The 23,945-nt window shown below is 39.6% G+C and overlaps 1 long non-coding RNA gene across 3 annotated transcripts in view; it reads left to right on the top strand.

The window, feature by feature from the left end:
* LOC113905391 overlaps positions 1-23,945 on the top strand; it is a 101,854-nt gene that overhangs the window by 28,475 nt on the left and 49,434 nt on the right. The window contains exon 3 of one of the 3 annotated variants that reach the window (XR_003514659.1): positions 21,281-21,604. The exons of the other annotated variants lie outside the window; for them this stretch is intronic. This is a non-coding gene — a long non-coding RNA (uncharacterized LOC113905391). Of the gene's footprint in view, positions 1-21,280; positions 21,605-23,945 lie in introns of those variants that run through there. 3 annotated transcript variants of the gene reach the window in all.

Genomic DNA, 23,945 nt, shown 5'->3' with positions numbered 1-23,945 from the left:
TGGGGTCACAAAAGAGTGGGACATGACTTAGAGACTAAAAAATAACAACAACAATAATAAAACACTATATAGATATAGGATATTATTATCATAAGTAATAATTACAGACTTGCTGAAGAAATTGAGTGCCATAGTCCTTTGTGGTCTAAGTTATATGAAAGTTAACATATGTTCTTTGTAGACCACTTCAAAGTACACCAAAGAAATTATTCAGTCGTAAAGGGTTTTCTGTGGCATTGTGGATGCAGCCGATCTAATGGACAAGGAGCCCAGGACATCTAATCGAACTTGACTGGGAACATCTAGCAAAAGGGCCTAATGCTAGAACATTAGAGCCGGACAGAAGTAGAAAAGACCCGAGGAGGTCATTTCATCCCAGCCTCTAGCTCTGGTCAGGTCAATTCTTGAAACGTTCAAGGTAGAAAGACCTATTTTATTTTTCAGTTCAGTTCAGTTCAGTTGCTCAGTCGTGTCCGACTCTTTGCAACCCCATGAATCGCAGCACGCCAGGCCTCCCTGTCCATCACCAACTCCTGGAGTTCACTCAGACTCACGTCCATCGAGTCAGTGATGCCATCCAGCCATCTCATCCTCTGTCGTCCCCTTTTCCTCCTGCCTCCAATCCCTCCCAGCATCAGAGTCTTTTCCAATGAGTCAACTCTTCACAAGAGGTGGCCAAAGTACTGGAGTTTCAGCTTTAACATCATTCCTTCCAAAGAAATCCCGGGGCTGATCTCCTTTAGAATGGACTGGTTGGATCTCCTTGCAATCCAAGGGACTCTCAAGAGTCTTATCCAACACCATAGTTCAAAAGCATCAATTCTTCGGTGCTCAGTTTTCTTCACAGTCCAACTCTCACATCCATACATGACCACAGGAAAAAAACCATAGCCTTGACTAGACGGACCTTTGTTGGCAAAGTAACGTCTCTGCTTTTCAATATGCTATCTAGGTTGGTCATAACTTTCCTTCCAAGGAGTAAGCGTCTTTTAATTTCATGGCTGCAGTCACCATCTGCAGTGATTTTGGAGCCCAAAAAAATAAAGTCTGACACTGTTTCCACTGTTTCCCCATCATTTCCCATGAAGTGATGGGACCAGATGCCGTGATCTTCGTTTTCTGAATGTTGAGCTTTAAGCCAACCTTTTCACTCTCCTCTTTCACTTTAATATTCCCAAAAGGGAGTTCTCAGAGTCTCTAACTTAATCTTAGTGAAGTTCTTCCTGATGTCTGACTACACCCATTATTGTTACAACTCAAGCACATTTCTGTAGACTAGGTACTTTGAAGGTATAGAGGACAATATATCTGCATCCTGATGGAATCTAACTCTGGGCACATCACTTCCAAAGCCACCCATCTCAGATGTTCTCTGAGTGGCATGGCTGGCTGAGGCTGCCATGTATGGACATGGAGTCAGTTATCACCATGCAGTTATGGCTGGGTTTCACCAGGAGGACATGTGTTTCAACAAACAATAATCTTACCTCCTATCATAGGTCATTAGGGTTTATAAAACTCTCTCTCAAATATTAGTGCCTTTGGCTCTCCCAACAAACTCAGCTGTCACTGTGTCTGCTTTGAATATAAAGAAACTGATGCTTGAAGAGTTTGAATCAGATCTGTGTGTTTGCGGACTTCCCTGGTGGTAGAGTAGTTAAGAATCCACCTTGCAATTTAGGGATGTGGGTTCCATCCCTGGTCAAGGAACTAAGATCCCACGTGCCATGGAACAACTGAGCCCTCAATGAGCCCCAGCACTCTGGAGCCTGTGAGACAAAACTAAGACTTGATGCAGCCAAATCAATCAATAAAATCTTAAAAAAAAGAAAAAAATTTCTGTGTTCATCCAGTAACAAGGATGAGAAGGCAGGACTCAAACACGGGACTTTTGCCTCCAAGTGCAGAACAGTAATTTCTGGAGAATTTCCTCATGTCCCCAGTAATTCCGTAAACAAATTGGGATAACCAGTGCTCTAGGCAAGAGAGGGAGTAAAACTGGGATCACCTATGACTTCTAAATTGAGGCCAGGCAATTAGTGCTCATTCTTATAGGGATAACTCCCTTCAGGGAATTACATGCACCTACATAACAATAGAATGTCTTGGAAACAATGCTTTCCAGCCACTGCCTTGGGAGTCAATGCAGATAGTGCTGCATGAGCTTGGGCAAATTATTTAATGTCTCCAGAAGGTGTCCTGTATCCATAGACAGGGAATTGCAATAGTCCCTACATCAGATGATTGTGTGGACATTAAATAAATTACTGTATGGAAAGCATTTGGCTCAGATGGGAATATGTTCAGTGTGTAGTGTGTATTATCTTAGTTATTATTGTGTTGAGACATTTTGTTTCACTCTCAAAATGTCCTGGAAGTCATATTGCTTGCTTGTGTGAATCCTTGGCCAGGAGAGTTCAGGGAATCATAGAGAGAAGAGTGATGGGAGTACTGCCACCTATATACTTTGTGTGTGTGTACATGTGTGAGTCCTGTGTAGCATATCCTGGTACAATAGGTCTGAGAGCCACCAATTAAACTAGAAAAATTTCCGAGAAGGTAGATGTCACGGATCGTTTTCTAATAGTCAAGCATTTTATTCATGTCAAAGCCCTTTACGCTCTGATTCAGAGCCCATGTGATTTTATTTAACTCTAATATATATATATTTTAACAAGCACTTACTCATTATGGGCTTTCCTTGTGACCCAGCTGTAAAGAATCCACCTGCAATGCAGGAGACCTGGGTTCGATCCATGGGTTGGGAAGATCTCCTGGAGAAGGGAAAGGCTACCCACTCCAGTATTCTGGCCTAGAGAATCGCACAGACTGTATGGGGTCGCAAAGAGTCGGACATGACTGAGTGTTTCACTTCACTACTCATTATTTAACATGTGCCAGACCCTGGTTTAAGTGCCTTGCAAATAATAACATCTTTGATTGTCATGAGAAATATAGAAGGTAGTTCTATTAATATACCCACTTCCCAGCTGAGATAATTGAGGTGCAATCATATAAATGTAAATCCATCTATAAAATAATATAAAAAGCATAAAATAATTGAAGTTTATTTATTTGCATAGTACTACATACTTTCTTCGGAGAAGGCAATGGCACCCCACACCAGTACTCTTGCCTGGAAAATCCCATGGACGGAGGAGCCTGGTGGGCTGCAATCTATGGGGTTGCTAAGAGTCAGACACGACTTCACTTTCACTTTTCACTTTCCTGCATTGGAGAAGGAAATGGCAACCCACTCCAGTGTTCTTGCTTGGAGAATCCCAGGGATGGGGGAGCCTGGTGGGCTGCCGTCTATGGGGTCGCACAGAGTCGGACACGACTGAAGTGACTTAGCAGCAGTAGCAGCACATACTTTCTTGATGGCTTTCACGTGCATTTCTTTTACAAATGATTCTTAAGTTTTTTAAAGCCTTTTAAACATTTTATTTATTTCCTTATTTTTGGCTGGGCCAGGTATTCATTGCTGGGCATGGACCTTCTCTAGCCGTGGCAGGTGGGGGCTACTCTCGTTGCAGTGTGCAGGCTTCTCGCTGCAGTGGTTTCTCTTGCACAGGCTCTAAGTGTGTGGGCTCATTTGTGGTGCTTGGGTTTCATTGGCCTGCAGCGTGTGGAGTCTTCCCAGAGCAGGGATTGAACCTGTGAACCTTGCACTGGCAGGCAGATTCTTAACCACTGGACCTTCAGCGAAGTCCCTAGTGATTCTTAATTTTTGGTGATCCAATTTCCCAGCCCACTTCAGATTAGAAGCTGTGGGCTAGAAGTTGGAGGAAGGGTGGCATCGGTGGCAATAAGATGGAAAAGCTGATTTTGAGATAATAATTGATAGTGACAGGATGAAAAAAGCTGATTTTGAGATAACCAATAGAAAGACTATAAAATGCAGTCATGAGAACTCAAAGAGCACACTGGTTCAAGACTGTTTAATGTAGTGGAAACAAGCCCTACACATTTCAGTACGTCTTGAGTGCATAGCTCCTCTCTGGCCAGCAACAGGTTCACGCTGATGACTAGGCCATCAGGAAGATGTTCTTCTGAAAATGAAGGAACTATATATATATATTTTTAGCTTGTCAACATGTCTTTTTCAAATTGAGCTATAATTATCTTATAACATTATATTAGTTTCAGGTATACAGCATGACTCGATATATGTGTACTGTGAAATGATCACCTCAAGAAGTCTAGTTACTGTCCATCATCAATACTGAAGAATACTTTTTCTTATGATGAGAACTTTTAAGATCTGTTCTCTCAACAACTTTCTTTTTTTTTTTCTCTCAATAACTTTCAAACCTACAATACAATATTATTAACTATAATCATCAAACTGTACATTATATCCCCAGGACTTATTTACAGTTGACCCTTGAACGATGCAGGAGTTAGGGATGCCAACCTTCTGTGTAGTTAAAAATTCATGTAATTTTACAGTCTGGCCTCTGTATCCGTAGGTCGACATCCATGGTTTCAAGCAACTGTGGATCGTCTGTGTGCTCAGTCGTGTCCAACCCTTGAAATCTCATGGACTGTAGCCTGCCAGGGTCCTCTGTCCATGGAATGTTCCACGTAAGAATACTGGAGTGGATTTCCATTTCCTACTCCAGGGGAGTCTTCCTGACCCGGGGATCAAACCTGCATCTCTTACATCTCCCACGTTGGCACGTGAATTCTTTATCACTGAGCAACCTGGGCCCCTTGTGGATTGTCTAGTGATGTAGTGTTCAGTATTGGATCCAAGGAAACTGCAAGGAGCTCCAACCAGTCCATCCTAAAGGAAATAAGTCCTGAATATTCATTGGAAGGGCTCATGCTGAAGCTGAAACTCCAATACTTCGGCCATCTGATGTGAAGAACTGACTCATTGGAAAAGACCCTGATGCTGGGAAAGATAGAAGGCAGGAGAGGGGGACGACAGAGGATGAGATGTTTGGATGGCATCACCGATTCTATGGACATGAGTTTGAGTAAGCTCCAGGAGTTGGTGATGGACAGGGAGGCCTGGCTTGCTGCAGTCCATGGAGTCGCAAAGAGTCGGACACAACTGAGTGACTGAACTGACCTAAAGTATTGGGAAAAAAAATCCATGTATAAGTGGATAAGCAGTTCAAACCCCTGTTGTTGAGGGTCAGTTGTATGTTATAACTGGCAGTTTCGGTCTTTTAACCACATTTACCCATTTTACTCCCCTCCTCATCTCTGTATCTATGAGTTAGATGTTGTTTGGATCCCGCGTGTAAGTGAGACCAAACATGATTTGTCTTTCTTTGTCTGGCTTATTTTGCCAGCACAACACCCTTTAGGTTCATCTGTGTTGTCCCAGATAGCAAGCTTTCCTTCTTTTTATGACTGGATTATCTCTGTCTGTCTCTCATTCTATTTCTGCTTTGCAAATAAGTTCATCTGTCTCATTTTTGTAGATTCCACATGTAAGGAATATTATACTGTATTTATTTTTCTCTTTCTGATTTACTTCACTCTGTATGGAAATCTCTAGGTCCATCCACGTCTCTGAAAACACACCATTTCATTTCTTTTTTATGACTGAGTAATATTCCATTGTATAGGAATCCATGTTCTTTATCCATTCCTCTGCCAATGGACATTTAGGTTTCTTCCCAGTCCTGACCACTATTTTCTTTGTAAAAATATTAGAAAGTACACCTAATCAAAAAGAACTTATTAATAAAATCTAACACTCAGAGATAGCATCTTAGTGTATACAACTGTATATAGGTTTATTTTACAAAAACAAGCCTGTATATGGATTTTTCACTTAAACTATTGAGAACAGATTTTCATGTAACATCTACTCACATGTGTACTAAATCGTTTCAGTTGTCAATGCTTTGCGACGCTATGGACTGTAGCCTGCCAGGCTCCTCTGTCCACAGGATTCTCCAGGCAAGAATCCTGGAGTGGGTTGCTGTGCCTTTCTCCAGGGGATCTTCCTGACCCAGGGAATATGTACTCACTACAACATAATTTTAAATGGCTGAGTAGAACTCCAATACATGCATGTATCATGATGTATTAACAATCCCTTATTGTTGACAATTTCTCAGCCTAAAAATTTCAGGGCGGGGCTATTGTAGGTAATGTAGCAATGAATATATTTGCAGGTAAATTTTTGTGAACGTTCCTGACTAGTTCTTAGCCTAAATTATTGCCAAATTACCTTTCAGAAAAGTTGTTCCAGATAGTAAAGCACTTTGGAAGGCCTTGTATGAAGAGCAGTTGAAAAGAGAGTTAAAGAGGGGACGAGAGGGAGCTGCATAGATGGGTCTGCTCCAGTTAACCGGGAATGTCCTTTTATTGAGGAGTATCTCATTTCCAAATGAAATCATATACCCGAGGTCTTGTTTCCTAAGGCTTCAAAGAACATTTTTTTTTTTTTTTTGGTGTATTCTTTTTTTCTGCCTTCTCCAGACTCGACGTGTAGGAATTATTAGTGGACCAGAATTAAAAGCCTGGCTCAATGGTCTGTCTCTGCTGCATGCTGTGTGATACTGGGAAAATATTAAGAGTCCTCTGAGCTTCACTTTCCTCCTCAGTAAAATGGGGATGATAGTATTCCACCTGTGGACTTCCTTGATGGTCCAGTGGCTAGGGCTCTGTGTTCCCAGGGTACAGGGCCTGGGCGAAATCCTTGGCCAGGAAACTAGGTCCCACATGCCACAGCTAAGAGTTCACATGCCACATCTAAAGATCCCATGTTTTGCAACCAAGACCTGGCACAGCCAAATAAATAAATATAAAAAAAGAGTATCTCCCGTTACTGCCTCATGGGGCCTTCTGAGGTTTAAAAACCTCAAAATAGGGATGATGTACATTCATTCTCTTTTCAAAACAGTGAAAACCTTTATGCATGCAAGCTATGATGGATGCGATTTAGGATATATTTAATGTCCTACACACCCTGCACCTCTGATCAAGGAAGGAGACCCCCCACCAACCTGACAAGGAGGCACGGGTTCTAATCCTAGATCTGACACCAAATAGCCCTGATGGTTTAAGCAAGTCACTTTCTCTTTCTGGAACTATTTCCCTATTTGTGAAATGAAGGGGTTATATTATATGACCAGCAAGATTTTGATCTGATCTTTATTAGTGACTCTGATTCAGAACAGGAATTATTAGTCCTGTAAAGGAAACAAGATCCAGACAGATTAAACCTGTTACCGATGGTTGCATAGTTTATATTTTCATCTGCTCCTTTCTGCAAGGCTTGTAGCAAGGAATAAAATGGGTGATTTTCCCCAGTTGTTACTAAGAAAAATTTGGAATATAGTTTTTCTAGCCCCTTTCCCTAAAGAATTCCTTTCTCATTGTCTTTTTCTCTTTTAGCCTCTTGGATTGCTCCATTATTGTTTGGCAAGGTTGATTCAGGTATAAAGGATTTAAAAAACGTAGTTGATGTCACAGGGACCCAGGATAAAACTGAGTTCCTTACTACATAATGAGATCTTTGAAACCAGGATTATCTTACAAATTTTCATATCCCCAGCATCTGACATAATGTTTGGTACATAATTGGTGATTAATGATAATTGTTATGAAAGGTAGGACAGTGAGCAGACAGGGGTCCAGGCAGTGTATAAGGTATCTGTCTTATAGTCAATTCTTGGTCTTAGACAACTAGCTCAGTAGGAGTCTTCTTTTTTTAACATTAAATTTTTTTTTAATTTCTTTTACTCTTTTGGCTGTGCTGAGTCTCTGTGGCTTCGTGTGGACTCCTCACTGCAGCGGCTTCTCCTGTTCTGGAGTACGGGCTCTAGAGCTTGTGAGCTCATTAGTTGTGGTACACGGGCTTAGCTATCCCGTGATATGTGGGATCTTCCCTGGCCAGGGGTCGAACCTGTGTCCCCTGCATTGACAGGCAGATTCTTAACCACTGGGCCACCAGGGAAGACTCACAGTAGGAGTCCCAGGAAGTACTTAGAAGGTTCAAGGAACTTAGGAAGAAGCTAGTGGAGACAGAGGTTGGGTTTGAAATCCTGGCTCTGACACTAGCTGAGTGCACTGAACCTCAGTTTCCTCGTATGTAAAAATAAAATAGAGGTAGTGTTGGCTCACTATCATGGTTATACATAGCACTGGGATATAGTGAGGGCTCATTACAGGAAAGGTCCTCTTCAAGAAAGAAGTGTTACAAGATACTTTGGGGCAAGCCATGAGCAGCAAGGGAGATCTTTGGGAAACTTTGTTCTTGGTCATCTTTTAACTGATGCCACCAAAAAAATGGTATTTTCTCCTCATTGCTACATCCACCAGTGGAATGTGTGCATGAACACACTGGTGAGTGCACCCACTCTTGGTCTCTCATGGATAAAATGATACCTGGAGAATATATAAGGTCTTCTAGAGGAACATGATGTTTTTCTTCCTGTGGGCATAGTTTTAGCACTTAGGAGATAGCCACTTGACAGACAATTGAGCACATTTTCTTGGAAATTCATTAGGAAACTCCAGTGTTCCAAGAGTTTTAAATTTGTTCCTTCCTCAAACCCAGTATATTTGATTTTCTATTATCTGCATGCTGACTGCCTATTTGATCTGTAGTCTATCCGACCATGATTCCAGCCTATCTTCTTCCTGACATGCAAAATAACTCTAACAAAGACCTTGGATGCTGTACCTTTAATTGAATCTCTCCAGGAACATAGTTGTTTTACTATCATTTTTTAAAAGAGCAACAACAAAGAAAACAGTGCCACAAAGGTAATCTAGTTTAAAAATATATGTAGATGGGATTCCAAATAGTTTGTGTTATTCTGTGCTTCTGAATTACTCATCCCATAGGGGAAATCTCAATGTTTCTGTTTAGTCTCTAAGTTGTGTCTGACTCTTTTGCGACCGCATGGACTGTACCCCGCCAGGCTCCTCTGTCCATGGGATTTCCCAGGCAAGATTACTGGAGTTGCCATGCCTTCCTCCAGGGGATCTTCCCAATCCAGAAATAGAACCCGAGTCTCCTGCACTGCAGGCGGATTCTTCACTGCTGAGCCACCGGCAAATCTCATTACCCCCGTGGCAAATATTACCTATCCTGCCAGAGTCAGCTCAAATGACACTTCTTTAATAAAGACTTTTCTTCCCCCAACTCTAGAATGGTCAATAAGTTCTTGTTTGGAGCCAGTTTTATGGCAACTCCGAGACATTGATTTGTTTAGTAAGGGAATAAAATGTTATAATTAAGAATTTATTATATAGAATTTATGTTTGAGATGTGTGCATGCTCAGTCATGTCTGACTCTTTGCGACCCCATGGACTGTAACCCGCCAGGCTCCTCTGTCCATGGGATTTCCCAGGCAAGAATACTGGAGTGGGTTGCCATTTCCTCCTCCAAGTGATCTTCCTGACCCAGGGATCAAATACTTGTCTCTTGCATCTCCTGCGTTGGCAGGCTGCTTCTTTACCACTGCGCCACTTGGGAAGCCCTTACGTTTGAGTTATCAGTGGTTTATTTTGTTTTGTTTTAATCCTTCAGAACTGCAGACTCCCACATTGGCTATGGAGCCTCACTGCTTCTGGCCTGGGAAGGATATAAATTCCTCAGTGATCAAAATAGCTCTGGTCAGGAGTAGGTGACAGCTGGGCTGCAGTCATCACTGGTCTTTGTTACCAACAGATCCTTCTAAATATTTGATAAATATAACTATCAAAAAATACTTTATTTGAGGTGACTGTTAAAAATAAGTTAATATTTGAAATTCCTCTCATATACCAACTTTTCCTTGTACACTTTCAAATTCTGACAACAATCATGAAGTGAAGTTTCAACATTTTAGGGATGAGAAACTGAGATTTAAAGAGGCTGAGTTACTTCCTCAAAGTCACCTATATATACTATAAAAAAGTCATATATATATATATATATATGTATATATATATATACTATAGTATATACTGATTCTTAGTTAATTGTATGGCATCACTGAGTCCGGCTTGGGCTCATAGTAGGTTCGTACTAAATAGTGGTTATTATTATCATCAGTACATTTTAAAGGAATAAGCATAGGTCTTCTAGAGAATTCCAAATCTCATGTTCTTTCCACTGTGCTGGGGTACTTCTATTGTCTTGTCTTTGTCTGACTTCTTTCTGGTTGAAAATAATGACAGAAAAAGATGGCTATTTTCTTGGTATTGGGTGATATAATTCATAGGAAATGTACTTTGAAAACTGGAAATTTTAGGTGTTAAAATTATAATTCTATCAATTAGTAAAATAGTATAATATTCAAATTTTAATTATTATTATTCATCTACTTCCATCATTATTAGATTGTAAGTCCTGCTGCATAGAAATCTTGTCTTACTCTTTGTGTCCACAGAACAATTAGTTATGTGAGGCTTAATAAATATATCGTGCATAATGTGTTTGCATTTACTTGCCTGAAGAGGTAGATTGGGATCTGTGGACAAGTCTGGGTTTGGTCCAGGCTGATGGAGGGGTAAGCTGATCTAGTGTCAACTCAAGCAAGATATACAATATGACAGAGTAGAGCTCATTCATTCATTCTAAAAGGTATGTTGAGCATCTAATCCATGCCAGACACCACTCCAGACAAAGGGACAGCTGTGAACGAGGGTGAGAAAGTCAGGCAAAGGAAGCAGATAACATATAAGTAGTAAAATTACCCATTGCACTAAGGAGTGAAGAAAATAAAAATGACTAAAGTGAAAGAGAGTTTTTTAAAAGTAAGGCAGAAGATATATCTGCTTTAGATAGGGTGGTAGAAAGAGGCCTTGCTGAGACCTGGATGAAGAGAATAGATGAGCACGTCCAGATCTTAGAGGAGAGGGTCCCAGGAAAGGCCAAGGCTGTAAGGTGGAGACCTCATTGGCATACTTGCAGGAGAGTAAGCCCAGTGTAGCTGGAGTGTGGTGAACAAGATGAGACAAGGGCTGAAATGTGAGGTCCCAAAAGTAGTCAGGAGCCACATTGGTTAGGTCGTATTGTGTGTGTGCTCAGCCGCTCAGCCGTGTCTGACTCTTTTCAACCCCGTGGATTGTAGCCTGCTAGGCTTCTCTTGAGAGTTTCTTGGACTGCAAGGAGATCCAATCAGTCCATCCTAAAGGAGATCAGTCCTGGGTGTTCATTGGAAGGACTGATCCTGAAGCTGAAACTCCAATACTTTGGCCACCTGATGCGAAGAGCTGACTCATTTGAAAAGACCCTGATGCTGGGAAAGATTGAGGGCAGGAGGAGAAGGGGACGACAGAGGATGAGACAGCTGGACGGCATCACCGACTCAATGGATGTGAGTTTGAGTGAACCCTGGGAGTTGGTGATGGACAGGGAGGCCTGGCGTGCTGCGATTCATGGGGTCGCTAAGAGTCGGACATGACTGAGCGACTGAACTGAACAGAGGCTTCTCTGTCCATGGAATTTTCCAGACAAGAATATTGGAATGGGTTGCCATTTCCTACTCTAGGGGATCTTTCTGACCCAGGGATCAAACCCACCTCTCTTGCATCTCCTGCATTGGCAGGTGGATTCTTTCCCACTGTACCACCTGGGAAGCCCTTAGGCCTCATGAGCCCCAGTTCAGGAATTGGGGTTTAATTCCAAGATCAGTGAGAGAGCCATTGGAGGGACTGAAGCAGAAGAATGACATGCTCTGACTTATTCTTAAAAATATCTCTTTGGTAACATATTCACAGGCTTAAAGAATGAACTTATGGTTGCCGGGTGGAAGGATGAGGGGAAGTACAGTTAGGGAGTTTGGGATCTACATGTACATACTGTTGTATTTAAAATGAATAATCAGCAAGGACCAATTGTATAGCACAGGAAACTCTGCCCAATGTTATGTGGTAGCTTGGATGGGAGGGGAGTCTGAAGGAGAATGGGTACCTGTATATGTGTGGCTGAGTCCCTTTGCTGTCCACCTAAAACTATTACAACACTGTTAATCAGCTATACGCCAATAAAAAATAAAATGTTTAAAAAGAATAATTTGGCTACTGGTAAATGGATTGAAGAAAGGCAAAAAGTAAACAGAAGACCAGTTAAAAGGCTGTGCTGTGCTTAGTTGCTCAGACATGTCCTACTCTTTGTGACCCCATGGACTGTAGCCCACCAGGCTCCTCTGTCCATGGGGATTCTCCAGGCAAGAATACCGGAGTGGGTAGCCAATCCTGTCTCCAGGGGATCTTCCCAACCCAGGAATCGAACTGGAGTCTCCTGCATTGCAGGTAGATTGTTTACCAGCTGAGCTATCCAGGAAGCCCAATTAAAAGGCTATTGCAGGGGAATTCCTGACAGTTCATTGCTTAGGACTCTGAGCTCTCACTGTGAAGGGCCTAGGGTTCAATCCCTGGTCAGGGAACTAAGAAACCACAAGCCACACAGCCAAAAGAGAAAATAAAAAAGCTACTGCAGGTGAGAGAGAACAATGGGAGATGCTGAGAAGTGGATGCATCGTGGGGTTTAGGCTCTCGGTGCTCCCAGGAACCTGGAATGTAACACACCCCTGTACCTTCATTTCCTCTGGGGCTGGAAGCTTAATGAACACATTTTGCCTATTCAGGACGAAAATTGGAATCTTAGAGTTGGAAATGATTACCTTTCCCATTTTACAGATGAAGATATAGAGGCAAAGATGAGGTGTAGTGACTGGTCAAAGTCACAGTTTCTCACTGGCAAATCCATCAACAGGCCACTTCTCTCCCAGAGTTCTTTCCTTGGCAGAAAGCCACTCCTCCATAGCAGCGTTCGCTGCCTTTGTTTTGACAGAAAGCCTCAAAGGTCGGGCCCAGAATATTAGGGGGATTTCCTGTGAGTTGTCTAGATGGTTATGTGGTTTGCTGACTGGTGACACTGTCAAAAATATGACTGGGCCTGATCCTTGTTTCTAGTACAGATGTCACCCACGAATAAAAACAGTTTTGCTTCTTCTTTTTTTTTTCCCCCTAAACGCTATTTTGTCTCTTTTTCATTTTTCTTTGTTGCCCTGACTAGGACATTCAGTACAATGTTGAGAAACGGTGAAAGCAGGCAGTCTTGCCTTGTTCCAGACTTAATGCTCTGGGGGAGGTTAGTTGTAGGTTATTCATAGTTGCCTTGTATCGGGTTAAAGAAGTTCTCTTCACTCCTGGTTCACTAAAATTGATGTTTTTTTAAATTTTCTTTTTCCTGAATGGTCATTTGAAGTCCTTCTTCTACATATGTGAACATGATTGTGTCCCTGTTCTTTATTTTGTAGATGTGATAAATTACATTGAACTTTAATATTAAACCAATATTGCACTCCTGGAGTAAACTCTCCCTGATCATGATACATTACCATTTTTATGTATTATCGGATTTGGTTTGCTAATATTCTTTTTTTTAATTAATTAATTTATTTGGCTGTACGGGTCTTAGTTGCAGCATGTGGAATCTTTAGTTGTGCGTATGGGATCCAGTTCCCCGATCAAGGATTGAACCCAGGCCCCCACGTGGGAGTGTGGAGTCTTAGCCACCGGACCACCAGGGAAGTCACTGATTTGCTAATATTCTGTTAAATACTTTGCCTATGGTCTCGAGAGATATTAATTATAACTTTCTTTTTGTATAATGTCCTTGGCTATTATTATAGGGGCATTATAATGCCCCATAAAGTAAATTTGGATATATTTTCTCAAAAAATTTATACAAAATTGATATTATATTTCTTACTCATATTTGGATAATATTTACCAGTGAAACTATCACAGACTGGAATTTCCTTTACAGAAGATTCTTAATTCCTTCCCCATAGGTAAAGATATAGGATTATTTGGGTTTTCTATTTCTTCTTATATCAGTATGTAGGACACAAATTCTGTTTCAACTAAATTCTCAAATTTATTGACATAAAGGTGTTCATAATAACCTTTTATTATCCTTTTAAAGTTTGAAAGGTTGGTGGTGACACCCCTTTCTATTCTTTATATTGTTAATTTGTATTTTCTCTCTTTTTCTTTATCAATCTACCTAGAAATATGTTACCGTTATTGATCTTTCTCAAAGAATCAGTGTTTGATATTGAGATTGTTTTTCTATTTTATTGATTTATGTTCTTTATTATTATTTTTTATTACTACATATTTTGGCTTTGTTTCCTCTTTTTCTAGATTCTTGCATTGTTTATGTAAAATCTGTCCTCTTCTAATTGAAGTATGTAATACCCTGAGTACTATGTTGGCTGCATCCTACAATTTTTCTGATGTGATTTTTAAAAGTATTTATTTCAAATTCAACTTGGGGATAGTTTACATCTCTTTTTAAAAATTTTTATGTATTTATTTACTTTTGGTTCTCTTGGGTGTTCTTTGCTGTGAGGGCTTTTTTCTAATTGCGGCAAGTGGGGGCTACTCTAGTTGCAGTGAGACCTCTTCTCACTGCAGTGCTTTCTTTTGTTACGGAGCATGGACTCTAGGGCGCTCAGGCTTCAGAAGTTGTGGTGCACAGGCTCGATAGCTGTGGCTTCAGAAGTTGTGGTGCACAGGTTCTGTCGTTGTGGCCGAGGGCTTAGATGCTCTGCAACGTGTGGGATCTTCCTGGCCCAGGGATCAAATCCATGTCTCCTGCATTGGCAGATAGATTCCCTACTGCTGAGTCTCCAGGGAAGCCCTACATCTCTTTCTGTTAATGACTTATAATTCAATTCTTTTGTGATCAAATAACATGCCATATAGCTTCAATCCTTTGAAAGTCACTGAAAATGGTTTTATGACCCTGCCATTGCTCTGGGCTTAGTTGCTCAGTCGTGTCCAACTCTTGCGACCCCATGGACTATAGCCAGCCAGGCTTCTCTGTCCATGGGATTCTCTAGGCAAGAATACTGGAGTGGGTTGCCATGCCCTTCTGCAGGGGATCTTTCCAACCCAGGGATCAAACCCAGGTCCTCCACATTGCAGGAGAATTCTTCACTGTCTGAACCACCAGGGAAGTCCTTTATGACCCTATATATGTTTTATCTTGGTGAGCATTTCCTGTGTACTTGAAAAAAAAAGTGTATTCTGCAATTGTTGGGTATAATTTTCAATGTGTTAATTAAATTAAGTTGTTGATAGTACTGTTCCAAATCTTATATTCTCACTAATATTTTTGTCTGCTTGTTTTATCAGTTACTGAGACAGAAGAGTTAACATCCAGCAATAATTGTGAATTTGTTTATTTCTCCCCTTAGTTCTGCTTTGCTTTCTTATGATTAGTGTTTATGCATTGTATCTTTTGCCATTTTAAATTTTTAATTCATCTGTTTATGTTTAAAGTACATCTCTTTAGCATAAAATTAGATCTTGTTTTCTTATGCAATTTGATAAGTGCCTTTAATTAGAGTATTTAATAAATTTACATTCAACACAATTGTTAATATAGTTGGATTTATGGCTCAGCGGGTAAAGGGTCTGCCAGCAATGTAGGAGACACAGGAGACTTGGGTTTGATCCCTGGGTTGGGAGGAGGAAATGGCAACCCACTCCAGCATTCTTGCTTGGAAAATTCCATAGACTAAGGAGCCTGGCAGGCTACAGTCCATGGGGTCAAAAAGAGTCGGACACAGCTGAGCACATGGCACATAAGTCTACAATCTTATTTTCTATTTGTCCCACCTGTCTTTGTTCCTTTTTTTCCTCCTTCTTTTGTAATAATTTAGTATTATGTAGCACTGTTTTATCTCCTCTATTAGCCTTTCACTATATTTGTTTTTTTTCTGGTTGATCTAGGAAGTATTATTTACATTCTTAACTTATCATAACCTTCCATGAATTAATATGCTGCCACTTTGTATATAAGAATCTTGCAATGTGGTATTTTCATATATTTTACTTCTACATATATTATAAACTGTACTTTTACACAATTACTTTTTAGGCAATTATACAGTTAGGAAAATAAAAATAATTATATTTACCCACATATATAATGATGCTCTTCACTCCTTTGTCTATGCAATTCTTCAGCACAAAGAACTTCCTTTAATATTTTTTATAGTGCATGTCTATCAGCAGTGACTTATCTCAATTTTTATCTTAAAAAAAGGCTTTATTTTTGCCTTCACATTTTAAAGGAGATAGGATTCCTAATTGGCAAATTTTTCTTTCAGCATTTTAAACATATTCTTCCATTGTCTTCCGGCTTTCATTGTTTCTGATGAGAAGTCAGTACTTAAAAATTTTATTTTTCTGTATATGATTGCCTGGCTATTTAACTTTTTTTCTATTTATTTTTGTCTCAGCAATATAACTATAATATGTCTAGGTATAGATTTGATCTTGTTTTTTCTTCTTGAGATTAATTACATTTCTAGGATCTATGGGTTAATGTTTTTCATCAAATAAGGGGGAGAAGTTGGTCATTGGGTCTTCAGATAATTTCTATGACTCAATCTCAATTTTCTTTCCTTCTAGGACTCCAGTTACACCTGTACTAGACCATTTTATATTGTCCCTCATATCCCTAGGATCTGTTCATTTTTTTCAATCTTTTCACTTTCTGTGCTTCAAGTTCTTTGATCTCTTCTTCGGCAACATCCAATCTGCTGTTTAGGTCATTTGGTAAAATTTTAATTTCAGATATAATAATTTTTACACATAGAATTTCCATTTGGTCCTTTTTATAGTTTGTATTTCTATATGGAGATTTCTTCTGTTCACCTGTTATGTCTAGTTTTCACCTAAGGTTCTTACTATGTTTTAAAATTCTTGTCTACTAATTCCATTATCTGTGTTATCTCTGGGTCTGTTTCTTTTGACTATTTTTTCACCTTAGTTCTAGATCACAGTTTTCTGTTTCTTTACTTAGCTAGTGATTTTTTTTTCATAGTATATTGGAAATTGTGGATTTTACAATGTTGCAAGTGGTTTGCTTTTCTTTTTTTGAAGAGTGTTGACTTTTGTTCTGTCAGGTAGCTAATTTAGTCACAGATTAGCTTGATCCTTTTGAGATTTGCTTTAATGTTGGGTATAGAGTAACTCTTATTCTGTAGCTAGAATAGACCTACTCCTACCTCTTTGCCCTTCTAAGATCTCAAAGGAATGCCCAGTATGTATAGCGAAGTCATCCTATTCTGATTTGTCAGACCTCCAAGGTCTCCAAGCCCTGTGCAATATCTGGAATCTTTGCATTGGGGCTCACAGTTTCTTAATCATTATTCTCTGCCATGGCTTGCAGAGTCTTTTCTATGCATACATAATTTAGTCTCCAGTAAAAGATTCAAGGAGACTTTTATGCAGAGTTATCAGAGTTACTGCTCTATATACAGCCCCTTTTTCTCTGGTATGCAACACACAAATTTCAGCCACCTAAGCAAACCTGAACTTCAGTTATCCCATCAGATCAGTGAGATCATTGTGCTTTGATTAAGTTAACCCTTCCTGCACCACATCCAGAAGGTTCTTTCTCGGAAGGAAGCTGAAGGTGATTATGCAACTGACATCATGTGTTTTCCTTTTCTCAGTGATCACACTTGTCCTCTGATTGTTGTCTAGAGTGTGAACACTTCTATTTCAGTTTTATATTTTTTTTATAGCAGAACTAGTTTAGTACAAATTCACCCATAATGACTGAAAATGAAAGTCTCTAGTACCATGGAGTGGTTCACATTCAATTGTTCATACCCCTCCATCTTACATGACTCTAATTTTGTTCATTTGTTTGTTTAGTGGAGGTATAATGGATTTACAATATTTTGTTGGTTTCAGGTATGTAGCAGTGATTTGGTTACTTTTTTTCCAGATTCCTTTATATTATAGGTTATTACAAAATATTAAATATAGTTCCCTGCTAAATAGTAAATCCTTGCTGTTTATATATTTTATATATAGTGGTGTGTATCTGTTAATCCCATACTCTTAACTTATCCCTCCCCCACCTTTGCCCTTTGGTAATTATAAGTTTGTCTTCTATGTTTGGAGTCTATTTCTGTTTTGTAAGTAAACTCATTTGTATTATTTTTTAGATTCCATACATAAGTGATATCATATACTATTTGTTATTCTCTCTCTGACTTACTTCACTCAGTATGATAATCTCTAGGTCCATTCATATTGCTGCAAATGGCAATATTCCATTCTTTTTTTATGACTGAGTAGTATTGCATTGAATAAATATACTACATGTTCTTTATCCATTCATCTGTTGATGGATACTCAGGTTGCTTCCATGTCTTGGCAACTGTCAATAGTGCTGTTATGACTACTGGTGTGCATGTAGTCTTGTCAAATTAGAATTTTTGTCTGTTCCAGATATATGCCCAGGAGTAGGATTACTGGATTGTATGGTAGCTCTATTTTTAGTTGTTTTTTTTTTTAGTTTTTTTTTTTTTTTTAAGGAACCTCCATACTGTTCTCCATAGTAGCTGCACCAATTTACATTCCACCAACAGAGTAGGAGAGTCTCTTTTCTCCACACCCACTCTAGCATTTATTATTTCCAGACTTTGGGGGAATGGCCATTCTGACCTGTGTGAAGTGGCACTTCATTATAGTTTTGATTTACATTTGTCTAATAATTAGTGATTATTGTAGATGGCTCTAGTACTTTTGAGAAATGGGATATCTCTGAAAAGGCATGTGAAACTACATATATTTTACAGACAGAGAGCATGGCCAAGGTGATGTGTGAAATTCAAGATGGTGTTTACAAACTCTGGTATAATGTTTTTCCTGTAAGTGTGGTTGTGTGATTTTGTATATTCATGTGTGAGAAAGGAAGAGTGAGAGAAGATGAGTATTAGAAGGGGTAAAGAGAGATCAAGTAAATATAAAAGTAGGGAGGACACACTGGGAGGGTCCACACCTTTATATTTAAAAAATGATACTCAACATTGGGATTTCCCTCGTGGTCCAGTGGTTACAGTCCTGAGCTTTCACTGCAGGGGACATGGGTTCAATCCCTGCTTGGGGAGCTAAGATCCTAGAGGCCGTGCAGTCGAAAAACAATACTTAGCATGAAAGTGATTTAAAACGTAAACCAAATTTAACTCTTGTCATATTAGCTAAAATTTTGACTGCCTTGTTCTAAGTGCTTCTCATATTTTAACTTAATTAATCTGCACGACAACCCTTTGTGGTAGGTGCTTGTATTAGCCTCATTTTACAGACTGGAAAACTGAGAAGCAGAGACATGGCATAACTTTCCCAGGGTTTGTTGTTGTTCAGTCGCTCAGTCATGTCCAACTCTTTGCAACCCCATGAACTGCAACACACCAGGCTTCCCTGTCTTTCACCATTTCCCGGAGCTTGCTCAAACTCATGCCCATTGAGTCGATGACGCCATCCAACCATTTCATCCTCTGTCACTCCCTTCTTCTGCCCTCAATCTTTCCCAGCATCAGGGTCTTTTCCAGTGAGTCAACTCTTCGCATCAGGTGGGCAAAGTGTTGGAGCTTCAGCTTCAGCATCAGTCCTTCCGATAAATATTCAGAGTAATTTCCTTTAGAATTGACTGGTTTGATCTCCATGCTGTCCAAGAGATTCTCAGGAGTCTTATCCAGCACCATAGTTCAAAAGCATCAATTCCTTGGCATTCAGTCTTCTTTATGGTCCAACTCTCATCCGTATATGACTACTGGAAAAACCATACCTTTGACTATGTGGCCCTTTATCAGCATGGTGAAGTTTCTGCTTTTTAATACTCTGACTAGGTTTGTCATAGCTTTTCTTCCAAGGAGCAAGTGTCTTTAATTTCATGGCTGCAGTCACCATCCTCAGTGATTTTGGATCCCAAGAAAATAAAGTCTGTCACTGTTTCCATTTTTTCCCTATCTATTTGCTCAAGGTTACAAAGTTAATAGATAGGAATTAGGGCTTGATCTCAGGTGGTCTACATCCAAAACTCTACCTTTTTAACCTGTGCATGCCTTCAGAACAGAGAAAGATCTTATTACTCTTTCTTTCCCTTTCCTAATTTTTCTGTCCCCATATTTTAAAAGGGTTTCCCTTTCGGCTCAGCTGGAAAAGAATCTGCCTGCAATGCGGGAGACCTGGGTTCGATCCCTGGGTTGGGAAGATCCCCTGGGGAAGGGAAAGACTACCCACTCCAGTATTCTGGCCTGGAAAACTCCATGGACTGTATAGTCCATGGGCTTGCAAAGAGTTGGATACAACTGAGCAACTCTCACTTTTATACTTAAAAAAAATTCCACGTTACGTTTTGGTGAGGTTTAAAAACTTCACTGGGATTTGGTGCTGGTGAGAGGTGCTTGACAATTGAAGAGCCCAGCATTCTGTTGGTCCAGATTTTTCACTTCTTAACTTCTTCTATTTCATCAGTTTCAGTAACCAATATTTGTTTTGGTATTTAAGTGACCTTCAAGTGCAGACAAAAGTTGATGAGTGACTCAAGGAGATTTTCGGTGCCTATCTTCTTAATCTGGACTGCTCGAGAGACCAGCTGACAGTTGTGATGACCCATTTTTCTTGATGTCATAGGAAGTTGTTGGGAAAAAAAAAATCATGTCCCTAAATCATCCGTAATTCATATCGGGAGACTGACTGTTTCTGCTTCTGACAAGGAAGGGTACGCCGGGATCCTGATCGAGACTAGCAGCTGAATTGCGCTAGGATTTTTGTTTCCACTTCTCTACCTGCCAGTTGCTATCTCCCTGGGATGAGTTCTTCCTGTGATCTTTGAGATTTCAAGAAGGAAATGGATAGCAGATTGCAGGCTATTATTACGGCAAGATCATTTCTCTTTGGCCACCAAACAGTTGTTCCCTGAGTCACTGAACCACTCTGTTCAGTGTCTGTCAAACTCAACTGCCTTTGAAATTTAGAGGAGAAAGTCTGTGTGTGCCAAAACCAAGGCCCTGAGTCACCCAGCACCCCGCAGGAAGACAGCAATGAATCGGGTTGGAAGTAGTGCCAGGAACCACACCTTGCAGTTAGTGTGGACCTACATGGGCCTATTCCACAGACATCTTTCCAGACATAAAATCTCATGTCCTCGCAGATAGGAGGTACCACTGTCTATTCTCTCTGCTGTCTGCAAGGTTCCTCATTAGTGAATCATCTCCCTAAGTATCTTTTAACGTGGATTGAGCCAGGTACCAGGGAGATCATATTTTGAAATGTCTAAGGAAACAGCATTAGACATTATAGTTTATGAAACAAAACAGAGGGAGTTTGTATTGGGAAACATAACCTCTTATTTACTAGGAAGACCTGAATTTGGACAGATCTACCTGGGCCCATTTGAAAACCAGAAAACTACTGTCCTTTTTCTCTTGTCAACTAGAATTCTGCAATTATTCTATATAATTGTTATTTTTCTTTTCTTTTTGGAAGGAGTCTCCTGCTGAAGAAAGAATCTAAAGAGATGCCTAAGTTCCAGGGGATTTTCCTCTAAGACTAATAACATCAAGATAGCTTTGATTTTATTTATTTATATTCATTTTTTTTTCCACAAGAGAAATATATATCATCTTCAGAGATCTTGGGTTAGAATTTTTTATTTCACTTTTGCTGGTTGAAGATGAATCTCAAACCCTGATGCTGTATTTTTGTTTATTTCATGAAGAATTTCAGATGGTGCTTGACAACTGATACCTCCTATAAAATCAACAAATACTGTCTTACACTATGTCTATTAAAGATATCTTCCAAGTGTCATTTCACCAAGTAAAGAATTTGAACCACCTCACACTATACATTTTTGGTTAAATATTTGAGAGCTATTATTTTGAAAGTCACCCATAGTAATTAATAGCCAAGTCAAAAGAATTAAAATTTTGGGTCTGTTTCTACATTTATACTCCATCTTCTCCCTCTTTAAGTTCTCCTGGAAACAAAACAGAGTATCCCTCTTCCAGCAAACCACTTTTAAAATTCCATGTAAGAAAATACCAAACTTGAAATTATGAAACCTCACCATCAGTTTCTGAGGATTCTGGGACTAGAACTCAACCAGAAACTTTATAATTTAGGACTTGAGAGCCTAGAACATTAACGTCTGAGTTGGAATGGTATTGGCTTCAAGGTTAAAAATAGAGGAACACGTTTTTATTGCCTGTGATTATGACATACTCCCTATGAATACCAGTAGGGCTCAAACGTGTACCGAAGACAGCCAAAGGGTAAATAAATTAACTGAAATGACTCAGAAAGCACTGAGGGAGCCCAAGTGTGTATTTGTAATAAGGGACTTTGTTCTTGAGAACAACCCTACTCAGAACTCAAGGAACAGAGCCTCAAAGAATTATAGCACTTAAATGAGTTTCATTTATAAGCTTTCTCCACTCCTATATACACATATGATGACTTAAAGGGACTATTATTATGTTTGGAAGTTCTGGGCACTTACCAGACATTCAAGCCAATGCACTTTTCCTTTTAACCCAACAGAATACCTGAGTCATGTGTTCTAAGAATGTTTCAAAAAATAGGGACTTTCCTGGCTGCCCAGTGGTTAAGACCTCAGTCTTCCACTGCAGGGGGCGCTGGTCCCATCCCCGGTGAAGGTACTGAGATCCCACATGCAGTGCGTGGCAAAAAAATAAAAAATAAAATTTTGAAAATAGATAAAATAAAAAGACTAAAATACATTGATGTAAAGACCTTGAGATTGTCTTCAATCCCTCTTGCCAGCTGACTGCTTGTAACAGCTTCCTGCTAAGGCAATGCACTACTACTGAAGCCCATCTTTGTAGAATATTTTTTTCTCAGTGATTTGTCTGCACTTAACCTGGCTGCATTTTTCTGTGCCAGGACAAGACCTGGTTGTCCATTGTCTTTCATGAAGGCATCTACGGAAGGTTTTGAAATCCACTGGTTTAGAGGAAAAAGTGCTTTCGTGTTTGATCAGCGTGTAGGCAAAGGACGATTGGAAACAATGCTGAGTCACACTCCAAACAACTGCATTTGCAAACAAAGTGAGAGGGTCCACCGTAGGCTTTGAAGTCCCAAACCCGGGTTCTCGCGTTGGCTGCAATCAAGGGCACACCTCCCAGTGACTCTCAGCTTCACTTACCTTTTGGTTAAATACCAATATTTATCGAGCACTTACTATATACTAAGCACTTTTAGTCCTTTAAACCTCACAACAATCCTGTGGAGTAAGCATTATTTTCACCCCCATTTTACAGATAAGTAAACTGAGGCTCAGAACGTCTATGAAGCTTGTTCAGTGTTACACAGCTAGAAAACTAAGAAGACCAACATTCAAATTCTCCTCAGTCTCATTTCAGAGTCTGAGCTTTTAGTCACCCTGAAATAGGTCTAATAACAACACTGTTATTGACGGTATGAGGATCAAAAGAGATAATGTTTGTAAAAGCACCAAATTCATATACACATGGGAGGTATTAAAATTGTTAAAATGAGGTCATTTAAGAAAAGGGAAAACTAAGAAACAGTTATATGACATGGTTGTGGAAAAATACTTTCAAATGCCTATAAACCAGAGCTTACTTGTTCCTTGTAAACCAGCTTAGAATTTCCTGACAGTACCCCATCAAAATATGAAATACGATATGTTACATAAATCAGGTATAATGAATGACCATTCCACTTAATTTTTTGTTTTGTTTTTTATTTGAAATTTGTTTTTTAATTGAAGGATAATTGCTTTACAGTATTGTTGGTTTCTGCCAACAGACCATTCCACTTTAGATTTTATCTGTTTTTGAAAGCTGGGCAAGCTGAAAGACAACGAGAAGCAACTTTGATCCATTGCTAACTCCGAGTCAAGCTGCACTGGTTTGCTATTTTATTTAAGTTATGAACACATTTGCACAGAAATTCAGCTCAGACACCCAGGAATAATAACATAGGTTACCAGTATTCTAAAAAGTATTATTTGTTGCTTATAGGACAAAAGAGGATCAGAGTCTATGAGACGAAGACATAATGTTCCTTAAATCACCACCACAATCCCAAGTTCTTTTACTTTCAAATAGAAATTTAAAAGGACCTCAACAAGCAGTAAATTTAGAAACACAGTGATCAAGATGTT

Source organism: Bos indicus x Bos taurus, chromosome 15 (genome assembly GCF_003369695.1).
Source record: "Bos indicus x Bos taurus breed Angus x Brahman F1 hybrid chromosome 15, Bos_hybrid_MaternalHap_v2.0, whole genome shotgun sequence".
In the NCBI taxonomy this organism is placed as follows: domain Eukaryota; kingdom Metazoa; phylum Chordata; class Mammalia; order Artiodactyla; family Bovidae; genus Bos; species Bos indicus x Bos taurus.
Note: the sequence above shows the minus strand (reverse complement) of the source record. Positions and strands in the feature narration are given on the sequence as shown.